At 37.3% G+C, this 18,060-nt stretch overlaps 1 protein-coding gene across 4 annotated transcripts in view; it reads left to right on the forward strand.

The window, feature by feature from the left end:
* The first annotated feature begins 539 nt into the window (after positions 1–539).
* LOC145694949 (uncharacterized) overlaps positions 540–18,060 on the forward strand; it is a 210,110-nt gene continuing 192,589 nt past the window's right edge. Inside the window, exon 1 of one of the 4 annotated variants that reach the window (XM_081771742.1) lies at positions 540–642. The gene's annotated coding sequence lies outside the window, so the exon portion shown is untranslated. The other 3 variants (XM_081771743.1, XM_081771745.1, XM_081771744.1) reach the window with 3 other exon arrangements.

Raw genomic sequence — 18,060 nt, forward strand, 5'->3', positions numbered from 1 at the left:
CTCGTTATGGAGTTTCCGCCATTCCCCATTCCCGTTCCTCTTGGGTCCGAATATTCGTCTCAGGATCTTGTTCTCAAATACTTTCAGTCTATGTTCTTCCCTCAGAGTAAGTGACCATGTTTCGCAGCCATACAGAACAACAGGCATAATTATCGTTTTCTATATTTTAAGCTTCAAATTCCTCGACAGAATTCGCGACGACAAGAGATTTTGAACCGAATAGTAACACGAATTCCCTGCTTTTAGTCGACATTTAATTTCTCCGTGAATATGATTTTCCTCTGTTAATATTGATCCTAGATATTTGAAATTATCCACTTTATCAAAAGTATTATTTAATATTTTAACGCATCCATAATTTGCTGTATTCCGGTCCCGACGCACTTCCATGCATTAGGTTTTTCTGCATTTACTTCTAAACCCATGTCCCTGGAAGTGTTTAATAAGAAGAATACTTAATAATAATAATAATAATAATAATAATAATAATAATAATAATAATAATAATAATAATAATAATAATAATAATAATAATAAAAATAATAATTGTTGAAGACAGTGGTAGTTTTCAACTATTTCTTTTGAAGAAGAAGAAGAAAATAGTAATAGGAAATCTGGCATTTGGTTATCATAAAAGAAAAGGTTAGTGTTTAATTCGTGAATTCTAAATTTTCCTTCTGTTGTGTAATTATATTTTTAATGTAATGCCGTTCAAATTAACAATTAAGATCTATGTAATAGTAATGGCCAGTATTAGGCAAAATAAAGAATGTAATTTGATTAATCAATTTTGCACTAAATAAAATGAGTTCATTTTGTTAGGGTATTTAAATAAGTAGATACTGACATTGTAGTTTGGTATAGGGTTATGTTCCGGCAGTATACCATATAGTAGAAGGTATTACTTCGAAGTTTGTCATCCACTTGGCTTTCGACAAAGAGTATAATAACTACGAACAAATCATATATTTTTAGAACCGCTTTAAAAGTCGAGAGAGGTTAGTTCAGGGAAGGGATTGAGTATAGCCCGCTCCCCCCAGTGATTTTTAACGAATCATAGTGATTCTAACGATTCATACTAGTTCATAATAAATCGGAATCACGTGTTATAAAGATTTAAGATGTAAATCTTGTGGTAAGGAAGCTCTTTTAGTATAAGTAGTAGTAGTAGTAGTAGTAGTAGTAGTAGTAGTAGGAACGGGTTAGAAGCCCCGCAGGGGTTGGTTGGGTTCTGTTCTCGATATAAGTAGTAGCAGTAGTGACTCTTCCAGTTCCGGTGACAAAGAACTGGGGGGAGCGGGCTATACACAAGCCGTCTGTACACCTGCAGCCATGTTCAGAATACAAATGCTCATTGCTTTCCTAGGTTCACCTCCGATGCTTGGGGTCCCTGGTTTGATCCCAGCTCGCGCCGTGTGGACTTTATAATGCACAAACACCGTTCTCGGGGTTCTCCCGTTTTCTCCCACTTTCTTCATTCCACCATTTCATTCATTTCTTGTCATCATCGTCTCCTTTGGTCTAACCGGCGTAACCATGGACGTAAAACAAGATTTCATTTCTTTTTAGGCCTATGTTTATCAGAAGGGGTCCAGCTCTTTTCTCTAAAAAATGTTAAAATTTTGGTAGTTCTGGTCACATTCTCTTAGTTTAGGGTAGGTTAGGTTAGGTTAGTTTAGGATACATTAGGTTAGTTTAGTTTAGTTTGTGTTATATTAGTGTAAGTGGCCCGAAATTTTCCAAAAAATGATAGAATTTCGCATATTTCTACTAATATTAGGTTTATTTAGGTTAGTTCAGGTTAGCTTAGGTTAGTTTATGTTAGGTTCGGTTAAATTTGGTTACGTTATGTTATGTCTAAATACTTGCATCGTTCATTTCTCCTGTAAATTTTGTTTTTTACGTGCTTCTGGACCCATTGTACTAAACATACTCTTTTTTTTTTCTTTGCTTTTCTAGGCCAATGTTCCGTTAAGAGGGTCCAGTAATTTCTTTCATACGAAATTTGCAATTTCTCCACTTCTTTCCATTGATTTTCGTTTGATTATATAATATAACGTTATATGAGGTTAGTTTTGGACCCCCTTAGTGGAACACGGACCCATTCCTACAATCCGACAAAGTCGCTTCAGCAAGAGTGCACTTTCTGCATAACAAATTAGAGGTTAACTTGTATTGAGTATAGCCCGCTCCCCCCAATGATTTTTAACGAATCATAGTGATTCTAACGATTCATATTAGTTCATAATGAATCGGAATCGCATGTTATAAAGATTTAAGATTAAATCTTGTGGTAAGGAAGCTTTAGTATAAGTTGTAGTAGGAGTAGTAGTAGTGGTAGTTAGTAGCAGTAGTACTAGTAGGAAGGGTTAGAAACCCCGCAGGGGTTCGTTGGGCTGTTCTCGATAGTAGTAGTGCTAGTGGTGGTGGTGGTGACTCTTCCAGTTCCGGTGACAAAGAACTCGTGTGAGCGGGCTATACACAATCCGTTAACTGTACAAGGCCAGCTCCAGTCATAACACAATGGAGTAGGTAGTACCCTTGCGCATTGGGACTATGTTGGACCGAAGGAACACACCGCAATATTTAATACAAAATCATGCTCACCAACACATTAGAAAAAAGGCATATTTTTGAAAGTGGGGGCCAAAAGTTTTTGCTTAAAATTCGTACTTTCTTGCTGTATTTTTATTGTGTGCGTTACTTTAGGTTATCTGGGGAGCCAAAATTAATACTTTCTTCCTCTTCCTTTAAAAATTACAATTCTCTTTCCATTTGATATGAATACGGTCTCCGGGAGTACGGCTTAAGAAATACAGTGCAGAAGCACAAACAAACTTGTGCTAGGTGGCCTTTAAATGCACGATTTCTATCTAACCGAGTCAGGGTAGGGCGAAGCTGGTGGGCCCGCGCGCTGGCGCTGGGATGCGTCCGAATGCAGCAGGTGCGTTAGTGATGGTGGGTATAGTGAAAAAGAATTAGATTTTGGCACATATGCGAGTTTCCATAGCACTTGTCATGGCTTTACACTAGTAACATTCCTAGGGGGCCGCGGTGGCTCAGTGGTAGAGCGTTCACCTCTGGTGCGTGGGGTCCCGGGTTCGATCCCAGCCCCCCCAAGTGAACTTTGTGGTGGACAAACACCGTGTGCGTGGGTTTTCCCGTTTCCTCCCACTTTCTTCATTCCACCATTTCATTCATTACTCATCATCACCGTCTCCTTTAGCCTAACCGGCATAAGCGTGGGACGTAAAAGATTTCATTTCATTTTTTTACTAGTAACGTTCCACGTGTATTTTCTGTGTTTTTGATGGTCTAGGTTAGATTAGGGTAGGTTAGTTTAGGTTAGGTTGTGTTAGTACTTAGTAACTACACTTACGTAACATCGACTCAATTCTCCTGTAAACATAAAAATTTCATTAAGACGCTATGTTTGGCCGCCATTTTCTCAAAAATTCCGCCTTTTAAAAAATTGAATATCTTACAACTATTGGAGATGTACCTAAGTATTTAATATCCGTTAACCGTTCGTGCGGCTGCAGCCCCTGACATTCGCAAATATTTCCTATGGGCATTTAGGTCCTATACACAAGGCTATTTAAAAAGCAATATGAAAATTTTGAGAAATGAGTCCTGACTTCAAATCAAGTAGAAAAGTTCCTGTGAACATAAGTCCAATTCCGCTTCGTTTTCGAGTTACATTGTTTCCAACTCGGGACCCAAAATCGGCTCGCGACACTGAAAAATGAAATATATTTTTCGCGTTAAATCAGAAACTATACGTTACAGTTATGATGACGTTCTGGAATTTGATTTGTATCAATATGATGGTCTTGACGCGCGCAAGGGCGATGCAGTTCGGTTGGCAATGTTGCCAACTTGATAGAACTTTAATTTGTTTCCAAATGACAGCGTGGAATTTATTTGATATTTTGTATTCATTAATGATTGTAAATATCACATGATGCAGAAATTTCCCCACGTCACCACAGTTTTCGAAAACTTACATGTATATCATTAAAAGGTTTTATCTCATGCATTATTGATAACTTGAAACATTGAGTGTGAATTTCAAACCATCAATAAAGGGGTGTTACAGGTCAAAACCAAAGAGTGCATATGACAAACGACTCTGTGACATTCCAATTTCGAATAGCAAACTATTTCTTCACGATGTAGGAATATGTGTTAGCTACGGTTCCACTGATGGCTCCCAGTGATCGGACGATCATAAAGTTATTTTAAACTTTATTTACCAGTTACTTATGGTTCTGTCAATAGCTAATCTTTCGCAGATGGTTGCTACGGATTAAACCCACATTAACCTGTTTCCAAGTTATGTTACTGTTTATATGTTGATATTGTAATATACTTTAGTTAGAATTAGGCTACTAAGCAAAGTATATCTTTACATCTTCTCGGTCTCTCCGAACTGTTAGGTCCTGGGTTCGATCCCAGCCCCCGCCAAGTGAACTTTGTGATGGACAAACACCGTGTGCGTGGGTTTTCCCGTTTCCTCCCACTTTCTTCATTCCACCATTTCATTCATTCCTCATCATCACCGTCTCCTTTAGCCTAACCGGCATAACCGTGGAACGTAAAACAAAGATTTCATTTCATTTTTTTCTCCGAACTGTTAATCACAAATATTTTTATTTTCATGCTTTCTTTGTTCCTCAGTAGGTACACTCATGTCCAAAATTATTGTCGCAAGTCTATATGTATGTTGTTGTAGGAATATAATTTGATAAGGAATTCGCCCGGTATTTCTTATAATGTTAGTATGTGCATTATCGGCAAAGACATGTATGTGGCAAATTTCATGTTAAAAGAGCAGTAAATAAAAACAATCAAACGAAAATATAACTTTCTTGTCCATTTAGCAACATTTTGTTTTACTCGTTGTAATTTTCGTATTTATAATCCTTTTCCCATAAAATTTACCGCAAATATACATTTCCCGATTATACACATATTATCAGTATTAAAAGTACCCCGGAAAATCATTTATCCAATTAAATTACAAGAAGACAATTATAATTAGATATGCGACAATAATTTTGGACATGAGTGTACATGTTATGCTGTATTGTATTACTGTGCAAAATCAGTATCTTCCAACTTTTAATTGTTGCAAAATACGCACTATTTAGAAATAACGAATGCAATGAATCCTTAACTAGTGGTATTTCCAACCAGCACTACTAGAGTATTACTGTAAATAAACTTTTAGACCGCGAAGCCCATATCAAATAGATGTCCCTGGGATATAACAAATTAAAAAATGTATACGGATATAAGTACTCCTTTCCTGTGCTAGGTTGCTATATAAGAAGGCACTTACATTCATGAAATTCCAATTTTTTTTTGATTACTTGTACAGTTCTATTGTGAAATTAAGTTACATTGTATTTCTTTCGTGGATTTTACAAATTTATGCACCCGTAAGATGGATTAACACTCAACATTTTCCCCTATTTCATCCCACTTGATTCTGACGCTACTCCCTTCCGTTCTACATTTCCGTATTTATTTATTTATTGAACAAATTCCCAGATACAGCATAATTGTGCCATTTTACACAGGGAAATGTCAACAAGCGGGAAAAAAAGAAAAAGAATTTAAAAAATAAACAACAACAGTAACATCAATAGTATTAACAAAGAGTGCACAAGTAATATTATTTAGCCAGCACGCGTTTTATTGCTCTTTCAAACACCGGGTAGCTCGAAAAAATGTCCACCTCACTTGTTAGATTATTATAATAATTGGGTACTCGGTGAAAAAGAGACCTCTGTATAATTGTCAACCTAGGGCGTGCAACATGGAATAGGTGGGTATTCCGGGTTTTGCGGGAAGGGACAAGTAAGGATAGTTGTTGAATTAGGGTTTCTGATCTTAGGTTCCCATTTACAATCTTATGAAGAAACTTCAAATCAGAGTTATTTCTGCGTACTTCCGGCGTCTGGATATTAAGATATCGCAAAATTTCCTCATTAGGTAATATTCGAAGTGCGGGAACACGAAAACGTACTATTGCAATAAAGAAATTGAAAACAAACTCAAGTCTACAGAGATGTATAGGTGCGGCCATGGCCCATATGGGAGAGCAGTATTCAATCTTGGGTGCTGTTAAAGTTTTATAGAATGTTGTTAATGATGCGACAGTACGTAGTTCAGTGAATCGGTAAAGAAGCCCGAGCATACGCATTGATTTCTTAACTATTGAGGAGATGTGGTCAGAGAACGAGAGTTTCGAATCAAAGATGACACCAAGATCATTATGACTTGCAGAATGTGTTATAGGGGAATCGTTAATATGGTATTTAGAGGGAACAGGAGACTTTTTCAGAGTAATTGTAATACCGTCACATTTCTTACTGTTAAGTTTCAATTGTCACATTTCACACTAGTCTACAAGATAATGTATGTCTTCCTGTAGGGCAGTTGTGTCATGGAAACATGATATTTCTCTATATACGAGGGTTGGAACTTAAATAGTGGCAACACTGCTGTGGAGACACTATGCAATGAAATGTACTAGTGGCGTTGATAGCGCACGATGTTGACATACCTACCTAACCTCCGAGCGAATAGACTCGTCCGTCGCACGTTAGCGGCAGGCGCACAAGGGAGGGAAGCATAGTCACTTTGTGAGCGAACGGTCTAACGTAAAGGTGTCACTATGTTTTCGAAACAGGAACAACAGAGTTGGATCAAGATTGAATGTGCCAGACGTCGTACAACATGACAGTGTCATCAAGGGCTTCAAGAGGTGTGTGGGGAAGAACTGCCGTACAGAACAGAGGCACGGTGGGTAAAAGCCTTCAACGAAGGTCGGTAAACTGTGGCAGACATGCATCGGGAAGGTCGTCCTAGCTGTATCTGAAGAAGAAGTGCAAGGTGTTGCCGCGTTAGTGGACAGTGATCGACGCCTGACGATTTGTGAGCTCGCCCACGAAACCGGATTAGCGCATACGATTGTGCTTCGCATCCTGAAGGAACGCCTGGGCATGCGCAAAATTGCATCACGATGGGTTCCTTTACGTTAGACCGCTCGCTCACAAGTGACTGTGCTTCCCTCGCTTGTGCGCCTGCCGGTGACGTGCGAGTCTATTTGCTCGGAGGTTAGGTAGGTATGTCAACAACGTGCGCTATCAGCGCCACTAGTACATTTCATTGCACAGTGTCTCCACAGCAGTGTTGCCACTATTTAAGTTCCAACCCTCGTAATTTGCAATCGTCAGCAAAAAGCAAAAGGCCACTAGGATTAACTGATAGGTGAGAGTAGAAATCGTCCATATACAAGACAAATAGCAGGGGCCCTAGTACGCTTCCCTGAGGCACCCCCGAGATCACAGGTTGGGGGTTAGAAGTCGCCCCTGAAATAATAACTTTCTGTTTACGGCCCTTTAGATAATTGGTGATTAAAGAGAGAAATTTACCATGTACATTAAACCTATTGGAAAGCTTGTGAAGAAGAAGAATGTGACTGAGAGAATCAAAGGCCTTTGAGAGATCAAAATAAATGGCATCTAATTGAGTATTGTTATTTATACATTAAACTGCACAGGAAAGAAGAGTACTTAAGTTTGTGAGACTTTAGCTTTTCGGTAGAAAGCCATGCTGAGAGGTGTGAATGTAAGGCGACGTGAATTTGAGAAGCCTGTCTTTGATTATTTTTTCGCAGATAATAGATATTACAGAACGAAGAGATATTGGCCTATAGGAGGATACTTGGTCTTTAAGTCCTGATTTATATATTGGGGTCACATGAGCTAGTTTCCAGCTGGTGGGATAATATCATTCTCTGAAACATCTAGTGAATAGGATGGATAAAGGAATTGAAATAGCTTAAGCAGTTTTGTTGTCGGGCCCAAGAGATCTATGTGGAGAAAGCGGCTGCGAGAGAACCAAAACCTCACCCGGGGTGGTAGATTGGTCTGATAAGGTGTTAGTAGAAATGGGGAGGAGAGGGGGAAGATGGGTTGTAGGGGGAAAGGCGGTAAATGTTTTACAGAAGTAGTTATTAAAAAGGTCGGGTCTCTGACCATCACTAGCTTCAAAATTCTCGTCATGAACTGTTGCTGGTATGTCGGGAGATTTGGATCGAGATTTAGTTACAGTCCCAAATAGTTTAGTGTTGCTAACAGTAAAATCACCAATTGAGACCATGTATTCAAAGTACTTACGTCGCTGTACCTTCTTCGTAAAGCTTCTAATTTTAGCGAATTGTTTGTATGTATAGTCACTCGGATGTGACTTCCGTAGATTCCAGGCAACCTTTTTGTTTTTAAGAAGATCACGCAGTTAATTGTCGAACCAGACCGGAAACTTCTTCGATTTTGATGATTTCTACAGGGACATAATCCTTTATAGTTGAGTGGACAACAGATTTGAATAGGTCCACCGCCTCGTCGACAGATCCTGCCTCCAACAAACACCAAGGAAAGAGTTCAATATCCCGACAGATGTCACCCCAGAGGGCTTTCTTCCAAAGAAGTTGTGACCTACTTTTAAGGGGCTGGGTTGTAGTACTGGAGGGGAAAAAATTGAATGAAACATCCAAGGAATCGTGGTTCAAGGGAAAGAGATTTCTGCATGGAACAATACGACGAGGTTCTAAGTTAGAGAGAACATAATCCAGATTGCTATTTTTGCGGGTATTATGCATATTGTGCTGACCCAGTCCAAGTCCATGAAATAATTGTCATTTCCGTCTGTAGCGATGCCATGCTTACTGTCCTGCCACATGATCGAGAGGTTGAAATCACCCAATAGGATGACGTCACCGAGTGATAATGCTTGTCACAGTGAGTCATGGCAAGCTTCTAAGATGTACTGAGGAGTGTTTTTGTGCGGTCTATAGAAGCACCCAATAAACACAGAGCTACAATTTGAAATAAACACTTCGACTCAAATAAGTTCACAATTCCGTTCAAGGTCCAATCTTCTCTTGCTCTTCCACTTATTATTTATACAAATCATCACTCCACCTCCACGAGTTATGCGATCTTTACGAAAGATGGAGAAATTATTTGACAAAATAAGTTCACTGTGGTTCACAGATTCATTGAGCCACGATTCAGTCACTGCAAGGCAATCCAGTTCCATTATCTCGCCTAGGTTGATTGAGCATTCGAGTAACTTGTTTTTAATACTACGAACATTCTGGTAATAAATATTAAAAGCACTGGTGGAATCTGGACCAGATGGACCAGGGTTTATGTGAATATCACCACAAAGCAAGAGAAGATAAAAGAGAATGAGGTAATTTTTTTTTTTTTTTTTTTTTGAATACTACCTTGTCACACAGTCACTGGTAGTTCCTCTGTCACTTTCAGTAGAAGCTAAGAAAGCACATGGCGGTCTCCTTGGTATGCAAGCAGCAACAATGTAATGGAAGGATCTTTCACTACACTTCGGTCCATGTTTCATTGGCAACACTACACTTGGGGAAGTCACATCACCGAAGAAACATGACGACACCAGAACACGCACCCAAACACCACATACAACCACCAAAAAAAGATAAAAAATAAGAGCACCACTTTGCATCGACCTGGAGCCTGACGCCATCTTGAATTTCCCTCCATTATTGCAACATACACGTTGTAGATTGATTAATAAAAGAGTCGGTTGGAAATACTGTCATATTTGCTCTATTGCCTGTTTACGTAATATCGCAGGAACTTCTAGTCCAAAATTTAACTTTTTTCTCCCTAATTATTCACCCATACACCAATAACCTTCATTGCCTTCTTTGTACTTTCATGCTGACATTTTCTTCATTTCTATTCATTTTTACGTAAATTTTGCATTTCTTAACCGCCGTCTGCGGAAGTTAACCCCTGTTAATATACTTTACTCACAATTACTTGTCTTTCATTTCCCTATTTCAGTTGTATTTCGCAAATTTGTTAATTTCCTGCTTGCATCGTTCTTCACTGATTAAGTATGCTTCCATAATTGTATTCTTCGCAAAAGTAGTACATTTCAACTGTTTAATGTAGCAATGTCTCACATGTTCAGAAATAATGAAGACCATGTTTCACTTTATAACCGTGAGAGAGAAGTCGCATTAGTATGTGCATATTGGCATTAGTAGTTCGAAGTATAACTACAGCATGTAAACATCGAATAAAACAAGAAACCAATTTTAAAAACAACCCAACTTCTACTAGATGGCCATCAAAACGCAGAAATGCTATCTGACAGTCAGGGCAGCATTGAAGTCAACAAGGGGTGCGTCAGTAGGGAGCAGGCGCGTTAACGACAGTGTTGATATTGGAAGTTCACTTCATATGGCATAAAAATGCATACCTTGCATGTTGGACAGATTTGTCACTTCATCATGATTTTCTCATAGAATAGTACGCGGGAAGGAGCACACTTTGCATTTCGTAGTTCTTATTATTCATATGAGAGTTAAGATCCCGATATATTTTGATTACTTGTAGAATCCTATTGTGAATTCAGGTATTTTTTTTCGGAGACTACAAATTTATGCCCCACTAAAATAGAATAGCACCGAGACCAGAATGGGCGATACGTTATGGAACACGTTAGTTAGGAATTAATCAGCACCTTTCTTCCCTATTGCAACATACACTTCCTAAGTTAGTTACTAAGACAGGGGGTTTGAAATACTTAAGGGTCTTCACTACACCGAAAATAAACTACCGCTAATTTCTGAGTTTTTCTGTAATATCTTCAAAACAAATAAAAATATTCGAAAAGCAGAAACGTAGTGAACTAGACAATACGATCTTGCATGTGATACCTTTACCACAATTCACCTATCCGCTTTTGTTATCCCGCTATTTACAGAACCCGCAAAAAATGCTAAATCTTTCTACAGTTGCAAATCGAAAGCAGATAGATGAGTTGTGATAACTGTATCACATGCAAAATCGTATTATCTAGTTCTCTACGTTTCTGCTTTTCGAGTATTTTTATTTGTTTTGATGATATTACAGAAAAACTCTAAAATTAGCGGTACTTTAATTTCGCTGTAATGAAGAACCTTAACACGTTATGCGCTATCACTTTACCTAATAGGAGCTTACTACGCTCTGTGATACAGTCCAGGATTTTAACTTTATTTTTCTCCGTAATTAATCATCACACATTGATCCCTTTATTACCTTTTCGTTTGTCTGATTCCTAAATTCTGTTGTATAATTCACTCAATTTCCCCAAAAGTTTTGTAATTTGGGAGGGGGGGGGGTAACCTGTGGAATTTAGCCCCTTATATTTTATGTGTACATATATAGACTTAAAAATGTGAAAACCATTACAAAGACACAAACGTATGTGTTTTTATGCAACATCAAGTGTTTTTTGCACTGTCCTTGTTTCTGCACATATCCTCCATCATTGACATTCTGCCTCGTACGGACGCATCATTGCGTGTCTCCCTCACAGCACTCCTACCCTGACTCGTTTAGATAGCATTTTCGCTTTTAGTGGCCACCTAGCACGAGTTAGTATTTTGCATTGCCCTTTTCATAACATACGTTCGGATATCTATTTATGCTCGTAAGGGAATTTCCTCGTAAAGTGAATCTGCACCCATGACTCCAACTTTAAACTAAAAGCATTTTCTAACTCACCGCAAGTAAATTTCTTGATGAAATAATTCCATAATAGGATAATATGTAATAAGGTAGCACGTAATCATTTCTAGTGCATATCGGTTTGCACGCATATTATGTATAAAATACGCCATTATTTGAGCGTACGGAAGCAATAACAGAACCGAACGTTGTAGGAAAGCATTTAAACCAAGAAAAGTGAAAGTTTTTTTTTTTTTAATTTGATAGATTATTCTTAATCTATCCAAAATTGGTGTATATAAAAGGGAACAGTATTAGATATTCCTGATATTAATTTCCGGTGGAAGAGAATTTCTTTATTTTAGCTTTACAAGTGTAGGGCGACTTTATTACCTAACGCATGGCCAAATAATTGCGCACAGTTTGATATGCGTGCATATTGATATTCTTCCCCCTACGGATATAAATACGCGTCCTGATGTACGCAATAAAATCGACTGTGCAAAACTATGGGTTTACAACGAATATTTTGCTTTATAGTGTTATTTCGTTACTAATAATAACGGAAGAATCATTAATAACCAAAGAATCACTTAAAAGGGTATGCAACTTGAAATTACAATTGGAGGAATATATTCAAATCTGCTTTTGTATTTAATAACGTTTGTCCGATTGGAAGTGCATGAAAATTAATTGGTTCTCAGCGACGTTCCTACTGTTGAATAGTAAAATATATACAAATGTAAGGTGCGCGGTAAAAATGGCAGGGTCATTTTTAGAGCGGAAAAAGATGGCAGCCGGAAGAAATGGCAGGAAGGAAAAACAATATGTAAACATGTAACATATACACGTAAGAAAGCATTTTCATAGGACATTTAGCCGGCTGTCCTTTCTGAAGTACTTGTTTGGTTTATTGCAATAGCATCTCTATTATTTACTCAGTTACATGTAATGAGGGTCCCGATAGGGGAAATAGCTATAACGGTTGCTTATGCACTGCTTCAGCAGTTGTATGTGACTTTGAAATATCAGTTTACCACGCAGTTCGAAATAAGCTTGGAAACGATGTGTCTATACAAGGATGTTTCTTCCATCTACGACAAAGAACTTATCGTAAAATTCGAGAATTGGGTTTGTCAGGACTTTATAAAGAAGATGTAGAGTTTTCTTTGTTCTGCAACCAAATCGATTCACTGGCGTTTCTTCCATGTGAAAATGTGTTGCAGGACATGGAATACTTATAAAAGATAGCTCCTCCAGAAGCAGAAGAGCTCATCCATAGCTCCTCAAGAAGCAGAAGAGCTCATTCATTTTTTTTGTTTCAATATATGTATCCATTTCATACGGAAGATTAGAAGGAGAAGAAACTGAGAGTAAGACGCATCCCGTCACGCTTCCTCCCCAAAATTGGAATGTGCATAAGGTACTCTTGGCTTGAACTCCCGCACAAAAAATTTATCCGAGGGTTGAACAATAAGTTTTCCCGAGTTACTGGGTACAACCATTCAACATGGAAGTTGGTTGAGTGCCTGCAACAGGACTGCTTGGCAGTGGAGTTAACGCCCCGTTCAGCAGCGAGGCTATAGAAGACATGGACCTACTGATTAACGTGAAATCCGAACTACATGAGCTCCCGCCGTGAGCCGAACCCGGTCCTCCCATGCCAAAGGCGCGTATGCTAACCGCTTAGCCACGAAGGAGCTTGCGTGGTAGTGGAGACAGTGATCCTGTGGTATAAGAGGGCTCAAGTCCCAAAAAAGAAGACAAAGCTAGTGTATGTTGAGTTGCAGAACAGTTTGAGGAATTTGTGTTTAGACTATATTGACTTGAAGACTTCTTAACTACAGTCGCTCAGAATTTGATATTTTAAACATGACAGAGTACAAGGTGGTTATTGTTGCATGTACGAAAAATTTATGAGGCTATAGTACAACGAAGCTAACTGTGGATTTGCATTATATGAAATTAGACAATACAAAATTATATAATAGTGTAGTTGTTGCATAAAAGTTATTTTGTATATAGTATTACGAATCTGACTACGTGATTTGCATTATAAAAATAACAACATATTGTGTTTACTGTTCTTTCACGTAAATTATGTCATGTATACAGTAAACATCGATCCAGAAATAATAGAAATTTAAAAAAAGTATCAGAATATTCGTTTGACAAGTTGTGTAGTATAATCAATTTGTTTCTCGAATATTCCAGTACTAATAATTTGTATACAAGGCTAGAAATTCTTCAACTAATACATACAGGAGGTAGGTTTGAGTAATATATTTGAAAATGTTTTCATATGTATGTATGTTACGTGTTTACTTATTGTTTTTCCTTCCTGCCATTTTATCTGCTCTAATAACAACCGTGCCATTTTTACAGCGAATCCAAATGTAAAGTGGTTGACTCTGGCTTTGATATGTTGTGTGTTGTACCATGGGCTTCGGAGATAGTTTCTTCCTTTTGTAGTATGCCAAATGTATATTATTAAATAATGATACCGTTGATTGTAATGTTGGTGCAGGTATTTGCACAGTAACAGAAGCTGTTGCGTCCCAATTCTTTGTCTGAGAAGCATTCTTGTATGCTTTTGTGAAGGAGTTGTCATGTATTCATATATGTACAGTTCGCGACATAGAAATTGTTACACAAATTCTAAGTCCAAATTAATAACAAACTCTTGCCCCGTTTTCTTATGCATCCAGAAATACAAGTCTCAATCGATTAGTTGTTTCTAGTATTCAATCCAACCTCTCCTTGTCTAAAGCAGTGTGTGTGACGTACACTCTTTCCATTCAGCTGAAAAAGAAACAGGAATCAAGTTTACAACGTTATAGCTTTAAAACAGTCTTTTCCATTCGTTTGTTCTGAAATATTTTAAGAGCCTAAATTAAACAAAAAGTTACACAATGTTCCCAGAGCATCATAAAGACTTTAGTTTCATTCTTTCCCTTCTTGAAAGACTGCAAGCTAGTAAGATACTCCCTAAGAAATCTATGGAAATTGCCAATAACCACAGTAGGTTTTGTGCTTCCTAAAGTCTGTAATGCACGCACAGAGCTCTAAAATATCTACTGAGAGAAATGAGTGTTATTCAGTGATTCATTTAATTTCTTTTCAGTAATTGCAAGCAAATGTTCCAGGGGCGTCATTTGGGCAGGACAGGAGAGTGTAATTCCCCCTCCTTTGAGCTTCATAAATACGTATTGTTTGATCAAATGTATAGTAATATACTAACAAAAAAGTGAAAATCTTAGTCGGCGGAGAATCTCACCCCCCCCTTCCCCGAATAAATTCTAAAAGACACTGCTTTTAGCAAAAACTTATAAAGTTACGATAGCACATTGCTAGAGAGCGTACATTTAGTTTCAAGAGTCGAAGGTTTGATCTCAAGCCACATGAGTTCCTTGGAGACATTGAGAGAGAGAGAGAGAGAGATTCAAGTATGAAGACAGAGAGGGATAATTTATATACACAGATTTTGAATTGGAAAAAATGATCGGACAGCACTCGTATTATGAAGAAAATTGGGATTTTGTAAAACAGAAGAAGGGAAGGTTTCGAACTGCGAGGATCACATTAGGCAGTTGTTGAACTAAGGTGGAGAACTCTTTTTAGAGCATCAGATAATTACGAAGGCAGAGAAAGATCTTGAGAACTGAGGAATTAAGAATTGAAAAAATCTGAAGCTACCGAGACGGGTTTCGAACCACGAACCTTGTAGTTATCGAACCATGACTTTATCCATTCTGCTACAGAGAACTCTATGTACTCGTTCACATACGTTTCCTTTAACTACGTTGAAAGCTAACGTAATGGGATATTCCAAAAGTTGACTCGCTGGATGCACGTTCAGATAGGACGTAAACCTCTTGTAACTTAGTTACAATGTATCGTGGCGGACATAAATCATTGATCAGGTATTGGCGACTGCTTTGAAACAAATGCAGAGTGTGAGAATTAAATCTGTCATTACTGTGGTTTCGTGTGAAGAAGTAACAAACTTGTGAACCAAAGGTTTAAGAGCAACTCAAGTTATTAATATAAACTTTGCCGAAGATTATTCACTTATATCATCATAAGAGAAATACGAAAGACGTTCTGAAACGAAGAAATATAACACAACTTTGCACGTGGAGGCAAAGAAACCTAAAGTAACGAGACTAAAGACAAATCATTTACTGCGTATTGATCGTGGTTCAGTGGTCAAGGCGCACTACCAGTAATCTGGAGGTTCGTGGTTCGAATCCACGCCGGGCATTATTTTTTTACTTTAGGATTTTTGATGGCGATTGATCGACGACGACACACATTTTATTATATTCAGATATTTGAATATTCAGATGTTTTAATACTTGAACTATCAAATCTTCATGAATAATAATAGTAATAATAATAAACTAATAATAATAATCATTATCGCGTAGAAGATTAAAAACTAGGAGCTAATTATCGCTCAGGTCATGCCATTACAAACAGAAACATGACATTTGGCAAGAATATTTTGGTTTTGTTTAATGTTGCCCACGAGAAGAGGAATTTTTCATCTCGTTTCTAAAACAAACAACAAAAAAATTGAGAATTAACATTTTACATTCGAGACGGGACAAGGCTAACTCAAATTATCGTCTCGCTTTGGAGATGAGAATCGAGACGAAAAGTATCGTAAACATTTCTCGTCTTGTCTCGATTCTCGAAATAGTGTATGTCCATTCTTTAAGTAACGATTGCTCTCTAGACTGAATCTTATAGGCTTTTTGTTACTTAGTATTTCAGAGCTCATTGAATTATGGTCTGTGTAGGTATTTTTGTAACAATGCTTTTAAAATTACCTCTGCATATCCTAAAAATTAGTTTGTTATATGCCTTACTGTTCAGTGATATTCAGTTATTTTTCTTAAAACATACAGTAGAATACTTTCTACATGAAATTTTAGTGGAAAACTTTTATTTCAAATGTGGGTAGTTGCGGAGGTGTGTCTTGAAGGTACGGAATCCCTTCTCCGAAATCCCCACGTTTAAGTAAGTTTTGCCAAATTTTAAGGCAACTTGAAAACTTTTAATACCATTATTTATTATTATTATTATTATTATTATTATTATTATTATTATTATTATTATTATTATTATTACTGAAGTGTTGTTAATTTAATGCTTCACCCTGTTCCACCCAGCTCCCGCCTAGTGACCATTGTGCTAAACAAACAACATGTGTGTAGGTTTTCTCCGGGTTCCGCTTCCTCCCACTTCCTTTATTCCACCATTTCTTTCATTCTCATCATCGACGTATTCTAAAGCTTAGCCGGCAAAACCATTACTTAAAAACAAATTTTCTTGCGGCTCTTGTCAGTTCTGTATCCCTACTTTCTACATGAAATTTACCTCGAAACTTTCCGTTTTAAAGTTTAGCTAGTTGTAGGGACGCATGCAGAGGGTATGTCCTGATTGACTTTACACTTCTCTCCAATCCCGACTATTTTGTAACTTCTGCCTAACGCTATGGGCGATTTTAGATTTTAACACAATGTGTCTTCTATATTATTATTATTATTATTATTATTATTATTATTATTATTATTATTATTATTATTATTATTATTATTAATCCTGTATATTTGAGACCTCAATATTACATCCTATTCCAATGCAAATAAGCATACTGAAATTAAGAAAAATAGAAAGAAATTGTTTGGATCCTTTATAAGGATGAATTGTCTTATAAGAGATACTTTAAACAGAAAAGAGGGGAAAAAAGAACGTATCAGCTACTGGACAATATGAAAATCGAACATTCGGATGCCTTAACAGAAACTAAGTACGATTTGTCTTCATCACGATACATAGTAACACCCTTTCTTTGAGTAAAAGACATTGGATTATATATGCGTTATATTGATATTTTAACAAAATATACAAATATATAAAGAGTAGTTCCCATTTACCAATTTTTGTTGAACGAATATATGGAACGTGTTAAAAATGGCGAACGAAAATATTATTTGTAGTTAGAGTGGAAGAACTTAATAACAATTCCGCAATGACGTTTCAAACTAATTTAAGACTCATACTAAGCCTGAAGGATGACCCGTTTGTATTCATAAATTGTTTGCGAAACACACGAAGTTTTCAGACGGTAGGAATCGAGATTGTAGACTGTCACGTCATGTTGTTAATTTTTCTCATGTGGAGAAGTCTTTTCAACTCTAACTTGTAGGAACGAGAGAAATTGACCTTTTTTCATATTATTATACATCAGAAAGATCTACACTCTAAATTATAATTTTTTTCTGAATATCCTCGGAGGGACTCGAACCGCGGACCCCTAACTCATGAAACGAATGCTCAAGCCACTACCTTAAGACCCCTCTTTTAAGTAAGAGTCAAGAAACACTCGTCTATGTAGCAAATTGCAAACGTTTACGATTCCAATATTTTATTAACGATGAAACACTTATTTCGGTCATGATAAAATACTATAGTGCAAAGAACTCATGTTTAA

The sequence above is a fragment of the Thermobia domestica genome, chromosome 9 (assembly GCF_964235325.1).
Source record: "Thermobia domestica chromosome 9, izTheDome1.hap1.1, whole genome shotgun sequence".
Lineage (NCBI taxonomy): Eukaryota > Metazoa > Arthropoda > Insecta > Zygentoma > Lepismatidae > Thermobia > Thermobia domestica.